We start from the raw sequence: 9,637 nt of genomic DNA, 5'->3' as shown, positions 1-9,637 counted from the left end.
GGATGGCCCTGCCCTTTGGTGGTTTCAAGGGGTGCTTCGTGTCACTCAATTCACTACCTGGCCGGATTTCACTCAAGCTTTGGAGAGTGGCTTTGGGATTTCCAAGTTCAAGGATCCTCAAGACACTCTTCCCAAACCCACACAGTTGGCCTTGGTCGTAGACCTACAATCTCGAATTGAAGCTTCAGAAAACCTCACCACCAACTTATCTCCACCAATTTTAATTAGTCATTTCATTTCTAGACCTCGATCCGACATCCTCAGTGAGGTATTGGCTCTCCAATCAAGTTCTATGTCTCAAGCAGTTGGTCTCGTCCATCACCAGGAAGAGAAATTCCTTGAGGTCAGTCGTCCTGCGCTCCGAACCGGCATACCCACCGTACCTCAAGCACCATTTCTCCTTTCACTAGCACTTCCACCATCCACAGACACCCAATCTTATCCTTGGATCCCGAAATCCCTCGAAGTCGGTCGCCCTGTGCTCCAAACCAGCATACACACCATACCTTGACCACCACTTCCCCCTTTTAATTCATGGATCACGATCCAATATCCGACTTCAATAGAGATGCATCCCTATCGAGAGAAAGGCCTATGCTACAATGATGGTGAAAAATTCTCCGCTGGCCACAAATGTAAGCCTCGCCAACTGTTTTTGCTTGTATACGGGGATGATGCCCTAACTACAAATTTGTTGGGTGAAGACTCCTCCCCTGGCCACAGATGTAAATCTCGCCAGCTATTTTTGCTTCTGTATGAGGATGATTCCCCAACTATGGATCTATTGGATGAAGATTCATCAACATATGTCGAACCTTTCATTTCGGTTGTCTTGATTTTGTATCATGCCATGTCTGGCCACTCTTCCCCTTCGACCTTGTGGTTGTCACAGACTATCGTTGGAACTCCGATGCAAGTTCAGATCAATGGTGGCAGCGTCAACTTTGTCCAAGGCCGGGCCGCCCAATGCCTTGGTCTTCTTATTGAACCCGCTCCCAATATCAACGTTTTGGTTGGCAATAGTGATTGCAACAGCAAAGGGATTGAGAGAAACCTCCCAGAAATTTTAAGAAATGATCTTCAAGTGCCTCGTCAAAGAAGGGATGTAAGCCAGCTAACAACTCATCAAAATGGTTTTTGTGTTGGATTCAAGGGATCCTATGTTGGGAGAAAAGCTGAGAAATATTTTATCAATAATCACTCAGGCTTCAGAGTCATGCATCACAAGAACCTTGAGACTGCTTCTGCTTGCATGGTTGGCTTTGAGGTTGCTCCAATCAGCATCACTCATTTGGTAAGAGACACCAAAAATATAATTAAAGGTAAGAAGATGGTATTTACACATGATGTTTCTTTCAAGCTTAGTGAATTCAAGTGGGCAACTCATTGGGACACCTATCTCCTTATGAATGATGATCAAATCCATTGGTTCTCCATTATCAATTTTCTGATGATTTTCCTGTTCTTTTATGATATAAGAACTCTTTGTAGAGATATCGCCAACTATAATCAGTTGGAGACCAAGGATGAAGCCCAAGAGGAAACGGCAGGGTGGGAGCTTGTCCATGGAAATGTTTTCAGGCCCCCTATCAATTCTGGTTTACTTTGTTTCTATGTTGGAACATGGGTCCAGATTTTTGGAATGACACTTGTTCCAATAAGTTTTGCATTACTGGGTTTCCTATCACCTTTAAACCGAAGGCGGCTTAAGACTACCATGGTTCTCTTGTGGGTTTTTATGGGTTTAATTGCAGGTTATTCAGCTCATTGGTACAAGATGTTCAAGGGAGCAAAATGGAAGAGAAATACTTTGAAAGCTACATTGATTTTCATGGTATACTCTTTGCAATCTTGTTTGCGTTGAATGCACTCATATGGGGAGAGCAATTTTTTGGTGCGTTGCCCTTTGGTAACATGTTTGCTCTTGCATTCTTATGGTTGGGTATATCAGTACCATTGGTTTTTGTGGGTAACTATTTGGGTTTCAGAAGCCCAGCTATTAAGGACCCAACGGAGATAAAAAAGATCCCAATAGAGATAACAAAGAAGGCCTGGTACATGAAACCAGCCTTTTCTATTCTTATTGGAGGCATACTTCCCTTTGGAGCTGTGTTTGTTGAACTCTGTTTCATCTTGACATCAATATGGTTGAACCAGTTCTACTACATCTTCAGTCCCTTGCAAGCCTTAGACAATGTGGGCAAGGTTGCGTGTAAACTAGACTTATCGGCCATGGCAAAAAGTTGCCTCAAGCAACGGGATTGCGAGGTAAGACATGTTCTAGTCCACTGGGGTGGTTTACCTTGGAAGAGGCTTAATGGGAAGACATTACGTTCTTCATCGTCTCCCGCTCGAACATTGAGGACAAGGTTCTTTTGGAAGAAGATGGCAATGTTACGACTCAGCGTGACATGGAGGAGTTGATGAGTAACACTTTTGCCACGACAGCACCCCACTTGGCAAGGAGAAACATGCAAACCTCATGAAGAGCATCTTAGGGAATATTCCATTTTTCTGTTGAAGGGTAGACCATTGTTAGGATATTATATATACAGTAAGACATGATGTAAGGGGGTAATGAATATACAAAAATCCTTTCTCTCTTCTCTGTTCTTCTAGGAGGTAGCTACCCTCGAAGTAGCTTGTGATCCGTTATCCCGCCGTTCACGGAGACGATAGTATCAGAATCTCCCTAGATTGAGAAGAATTAGCGACTTGTTGAGCTGGAATATTCTCTGCGTGATTCCCTTCCAGAATTGGATTTTGCCGTATCACCGGACTCCATTCTTGACGACAACGAGGAGCTGCTGGCCGAGCATCACCTTCACAGACCTGAGCAGCTTGATCCTCTCCCGAGGTAGGAATGCTCTAGTTGGGCCTAAATTTTCCTCTTGGGTCATGAATTGGGACTCTTTGTTTTCGAAGAACAAGTTCACCCACTTCTATGTGATAGGTCTTCACATTCTTGTTGAAGGCCTGGGCCATTCTCAGTTGATATTTTTTTTCAGATTATCCATAGCTTTTATACGCCTTTCCTCGAGAAAATTGAGCTCAACATGTCTGGACTTCACTTATTTTCCATAGGTAGCTGACTATCAAGGAGTACCCTTAGGGATGGTATCAGGATTTCCACTGGTAAAACTGCCTCAACCCCATATACTAAAGAGAATGGGGTTGCCCCCGTTGAGGATCGTACAGAAGTCCGGTATGCCCATAAGGCAAGGGGTAACTCATTAGTCCAATCCTTGTGTGTTTCTGCCATTTTCTGTAGGATGACTTTGATGTTATAGTTGGCTGCCTCTACTGTCCCATTGGTCTGCTCTTCCACCCTAGGAACCGAATCATCGATATCGACACACACTCGAGCCAAATGACCAAACAAAGAATCACGAGTACGTCGATCGATTGCCACTGGCGTCCCCACCTCCTTAGCCATTGAAAGAATTATTTCTTCATCCCAGTACCCTAGTGGAAGGTCTGGGAATCGAATCCAGGTTAACCGGTGGGGAGACTCCTGTTACGATGTGTAAAAGTTTTGTTTCCACCTCTGAAAGCGAATTAGATGACCATCGATACTCATAGAGCCACGTTTTCAGATCGCAGCCATATTCCCTTCGGAACTAAACCGGAACATTATGAAGCCCTTCCCTTAAGATCTCAATTCCACAGTCCCATCCAAAGCCCAATATTCAGAAACATACCTGCTCAGCACATCCATGGGTAGGGAACAAGAACTTACACGGCCAAGTAATGCAAAATGCACCTTGCCTAGTCGTCGTTCATCGGCCCTTTGAGGGATCTTGATCCGGGTCAACGATCCATCCTTCACAGCTGACGAAAAACAATCGATCTCAGGGCGGGCCGCACGTCCCACCACTGCAGAAAAAGTTCTTATCGGAGGACCAACACCGGTGGCTTCATTCCTCAGAGGTGCAGAATTCGGCGGGGTCGAATCAGTAGCACAGTAGCCTCAAGAGGAGGAAGCACAGGGATAGGCGTGTGAACTGTTTCCTGGGGAAGATGCACGGAGGATCCAGACGTGCAGAGGTGCGTCTCTTCAACCATAAAAGGGTATGAGATCTACCGTATCAGCCCAAAATTCTGATCCCCACTGGAAGCCTCAAGTCCATGAGAATCGAAATCTCCCAACTTCGATAGGTTTCCCTCTGCGAAAAAAAACCAAGCACTCTCTCACTCATGGTCTTTTCATTCTAAGGTCCACTATACAATTCTAAATGCTTTCAAGTATGCATAGTTCATACAATATCATGGGAATTACTTTTTGAACCAGACTAATTACATTTGGTTTTTCAATTTTCTTACTATGAATGAGAAATTTTTCGGCTTTGGATGTAGTTCTCTAAACACCTAGCACCTAGCGCCACGTTTTGAATGTTGATACATAGGCCAAAATATGTTCTTTGTCAAGGTATGTAGGGAACCTTACCAACACCTTTTACAAGTGTAGGGTTCCTTGGAGAGAAGACTCTCTCTCCTCTTTATTTTAAAGGAAACTTTTTTTTTTCCATACGTGCACATGATAGCCAAGCTAAACTGGGTTGGGGTATGTCATGTTGTGACGTGGCGAGGTGATGCCTTGATGTATATACAATACTTTTTTTACTAGACCAGAAATACATTCTGCGGTTTTCTTTCCACGATGCCGGATAGGAAGTTTTTGGCGTTGGATTTGGTTCTTGTAGCACTAGATTTTGCGTGTTGAGCGTTGTCCAAAATGTGCTTGGTGTCAGGATTTGTCAGGGATGGATCCTTCTAATACTCTATACATTTTATCTGACTCAGATGTGCACTATCTAGCGCCGGTCAGCATGTCGTGAACACCAACGAGTCTTCATTGAGTGCCGTCCAATATCTCATTGGATGCCAATAACGGTTAGTTTTCTGTATCTTCTTTGCCAGAGACACCCTTTGGGAAGACCTTAAATAGCTGCGTCGCAGGGGTATTTCTATATCAGTATTTCTATAGGATAAGACTGATAATTGATACCAATGCCAAGACTTTTTTTGTGCTAGAAGATCATTTGTATTAAGGAAAGAGAAAAGAATATACAAGAATGCAAAAAAAATCACTTGGGATCAGCTGAGATCAAATCCACCTATGGTATTGTCATCAGTAGAAGAGAAAACAGGGCAGAAACCAAGCCACCAAAAGCCAAAAAATTACATTATAAAAATCGGTATTTGGGCCGATTCTGACTATCAATACCTAATTCCATAGCGACGAGTGCTGGCCAAGAGTCAGTAGGAGAGGATAATTCAAACTTCGCTGCTGACTTAACGAGGAAGTCCGCAATAGGATTAGCTTCACGAAGGTAGTGCGAAATTTTCCAAGTCAGGGATTGCAGGTATGGAATCAGACTCATCCACCTCTGAAGAGCTCTCCACGAAAATTTCCAATTTGAAAGAAGAAAAACAGCAGCCACCGAGTCGCTCTCCATCCAAAGGTGCATGATTCCCATCTCTCTAGCAATTTCCAAACCATGAATTACAACAAATATCTTTGCTTCAAAGTTTGTACACGCATCAAAGAAATACCTAAAGGTATTCACGACCTCAACCTTATCATTTCTGAAAAGACCCCCCTACTCCTGCCTCTCCTGGGTTGCCTAGGGAGCATCCATCAGAATTTAGCTTGATCCATCCTGGAGGAGGGGAACACCAGAATACTTCAACCACCTCCTTTAGCTTATATCACATTCTAGATATTCCCAATCTTCTAGCACATAGCAAAGAATCAAAGGAAAGAGGAGATCCAGTGGAAGCCACCGCCTGGAGACTGATCTCACTCTTGACCTACGCAAAGCAGAAGGTCGCAGGTCTGGAGGATTCTTTGAAGCGCTTGGAATTTCTTTCTTGCCATATAAAGTATGGAACAAGAGAGAAGCCACTTACCCACACGCTTTTAAAATGAACGCTTCTTGCTGATTGCTTCCACCAAAGCATAAGGGTGTCCAAATCCACAAAAGGAGGCCACTATTTTCCCAAACCATCACAAAAATTCCTCCATATACTGATCACGAATTCACATTTATAGAATATGTGAGAAAGTGATTCCTCTTCTTTACCACACAAGCTACATTTGGATGCAAGCACAATGCCTCTTCTATGACTAGTATCATCAGTTGGTAATTTTTTTTGAAGTAAGCGCCAAGTAAAAATGGATTGCTTTGGCTGAGTGCTAGAGTTCCAGATGAGAGCATACCAACCAATTTTCTGATGTTTTTCCCTGATTTCTTCCCAAGTGATTTAATGGAGAAAACCGCTGAAGAGGTTAGGCACCATAAACAGGAATCTTCAACATTATGAATGTGAATTTTCTTTGCTTTCTCCCATATACCAGCAAGAAACACAGATTCCACCAGAGGAAGGTCCCAAGAAGATCCATTTATAAAATCAGCCACAGAGACCTTCAATCTAGAGAAGGAAGATGGGTCCAAATTTGACTGTTCTACGATGGATTTTGAGTCCAACCAATGATCCAACCAGAAATTAATTTTTTCACCACTGCCCACTACCCATTGCTCATGCCCAGAGACAAAACCCCACACCTTCTTCAAACCCAGCCAAATGGAGGAGGATTTATACCCCTGTTTCAGCGATCCATCATTTTTGGTAAATCTCTCATTGAAAAAATTGCTCATAATGGAGTATTCATGTTTTATTTGCCAGGCCAACTTACACAAGCAAGCAAGGTTCACCTCACACATTCTCCTGATTCCCAGGCCACCCTCCCTTTTAGGCATACATACATCATCCCATTTCACCACTATCTTCTTAGAGGTTTCCATATCACCAGACCAAATAAAATTTTAGACCCATTGTTTCATAACCTTTATTGTCCCTTCAGGCCACCAATATACAGAGAAGTTATGAACCGGGATGCCTGATATAACAGACTTCACAAGCTCCACCCTCCCTACCATAGAGAGGAGCTTTCCTTTCCATCCTACTAGTCTACCTTTAATCTTATCCAAAAGGGGAAGAAGGTTGCAGTTTTTCACCCTACCTTTGAAGATCTCCATGCCTAGATATTTGGTAGGAAGGGAAGCCGCTGCTATTCCTAGGTACTCAGAGATATACTATTATCTGTAAGGAGCAATCGTCCCGAAGAATAGCTTACTTTTCTCTAAGTTCATCTTCTGACCAGAGAAGTCTTGATACTTGGATAAAAAATCATGAAGTTGCTTGATGTAATTGGTTGATCCATTCATAAATATGAATATATTGTCTGCAAAGAGCAAATGTGAGGGAGTTGTCACACCTGACGGCCCCGAGAGAGCTTTCAACCTTCCTTCCAAAATCAAGTTCTTCAATCCCTTGCATAGGACCTCCTCAGCCAGAATAAACAAAATAGGAGAAACGTGATCCCCTTATCTCAGACTGCGACCAACACCAAAAAAACCCACAGGGCAACCATTCAACAAAACAGAGATTCTTGTTGAAAATAGCATCTGGTGCACCCTGTTAATCCATTTGGATGTGAAACCAAACTTTTCCAATGTGGAAAAAATAAATTCCCAAGATAGAGAGTCATCGGCTTTTTGCACATCGAGCTTTAACCCCATCCCACCACCTCGAATAGTCGAGTTCATCAAACTCACCAGTTTTGAAGCAAGACCGATGTTTGCAGTAATGATCTAGCCCTTCTGGAAAGCTTCCTGTTCATCAAAAATGAGCCTTGGGAGAGATTAACATGGAAGCATTAATCTTTGACAAAACCTTACAAAAAAATTCCCCATACAAATGGGGTGAAATTTGTCTAATGAAGATGCACCATCTATTTTATGGATTAAAATAAGGAAACAATTGTTTACCCCATGAGGCAGCTTTCCCACTAGGAAAAAGGAATAAATGGCTCGACAAAAATCCTTCTCCACAATCGCCCAGCACCTTCGAAAAAACTGACCTGAGAAGCCGTCAGGACCAGGAGAGCTATCAAGATCAAGCTCCCACACTACATGCTTCACTTCCTCCCAACATGGAATAGCACCCAAAAGAAGGTTGTCTTCTTCAGAGAGCACTTTAGGAATATGGTCGAGCAGCTCATAGTGAGGAGAAATAGGAATTTCAGATTAAAAATTCTCGTAATACTCAATCACATGGCCGGCCAGATCCTACTGATTTGATGTACGCAAGCCATCCTCTCACCGCAACGAAAAAATTTGATTTTTGGATCTTCTGATTTTCATAGATAAGTGAAAAAATTTGGAGTTACGATCCCCATTCTTAAGCCATTTAATTTTAGCCTTCTCAGACCACATATTCTTCTATAGCTTAGAAGCATTTAAGAGAGCAGTTTTTGCATCAGCCTCTTCATTGAAGAGAGCATCTGAAATACCTTATAGCTCAATAGCTTCCTGAACCCTTTTTAACTCCATAAATGCCTTTGCCACCTCATTTAAATTACGGAAAACCTCACTAGCCCAAGCCTTCAAAGCGCTTTTCACTGATTATAATTTTTGGGCCACCTTGGAATTACCACTGACAGGTTGAGACCAGGCATTCTCAACCACTAACAGAAATCGTTCATCCTCCTTCCAAAAGCTTTAAAACCGAAAAGGAATATTCTGAGGTTTAGGAATTGGACTTGACTGAATCAAGAGCGGGGCGTGATCAGAGGCAGAACAAGTGAGAACACGTTGAGAAATATTGGAGAAGACATCAATCCATTGTTCATTGCAGAAGCTGCGATCTAGGATAGCTAGAACATTCCCTCATCTATGATTATTGGACCTTGTGATTTTTTTCCTCTGAAAAGGACTAGGCAAAAGCAGACAAGCATCCACCATGGCCTGGAATTCAGCTGCCGACCCAATATTAAAAGCACTTGGCCCTCTTTTTTTATGAGACAACAGGGTTGCATTGAAATCACCAATAACTACCCATGGCGTTGAAACATTAGAAACTACAGTGAGATCGGGCCATAGAGCTCTACGCTCCAACTTGAAACAGCTGGAATGAATAAAAGAAATACGAGCTATTTTACCCATCTAGTCGACTTCAACGGTAAGTTGTTGGCTTGAAAGAGAAACCAGGGAAGGGCACATCAGCCCCCTTTTCCAAATAATCCAGAGATTAGGGACCTTATCCTGGCGAATATTGTGAATTACATCCGCAACATACCCCAGTTTGTCAAAGAATAGAGTAGGAAATCTACTAACTTGAACCACTGGTTCAAGCATGCAAATAAAATTTGGAGAAGACTCATGCACCATGGATTTCAGAGTGCTCTTACTAGCCTCCTTTTTCACACCAATGATGTTCTAAAAAAGAACACACATGATTAATGATTTTTTTCGGAGATTTTTGTCAAACCTAACAACCTAACCACCATGTTTTTTAGGGTTCTTTTTCCTTGTTTCCACCATCTTCATACCTTTCTCAAGGGAGACAACCTCTTCATCAATCGCTGCCACACCCATCACAGCAGCCTCCTTCCTGCTCATAGGATCATGAGAAGAGGTTTGTGGGTCTCTGATAACAGTTGGCCTGCCACTCATTCCAGTCATACCACCACGACTAGTACCCTGTGCCACCACTGTCCTCTTTGGGTGAGAGGAAGTTCTCACAATGTCAGGGTGTTGAGCTCTCACAGCAATGTCCTAAGTCTAGTCCT

General features: G+C 42.8%; 1 pseudogene; it reads left to right on the top strand.

The window, feature by feature from the left end:
* The first annotated feature begins 558 nt into the window (after window positions 1–558).
* Window positions 559–2,602, top strand: LOC122080243 (annotated as a pseudogene).
* Window positions 2,603–9,637: the final 7,035 nt, after the last annotated feature.

The sequence above is a fragment of the Macadamia integrifolia genome, chromosome 5 (genome assembly GCF_013358625.1).
Source record: "Macadamia integrifolia cultivar HAES 741 chromosome 5, SCU_Mint_v3, whole genome shotgun sequence".
NCBI classification, from domain to species: domain Eukaryota; kingdom Viridiplantae; phylum Streptophyta; class Magnoliopsida; order Proteales; family Proteaceae; genus Macadamia; species Macadamia integrifolia.
This window is presented reverse-complemented; position numbering and strand designations above follow the sequence as displayed.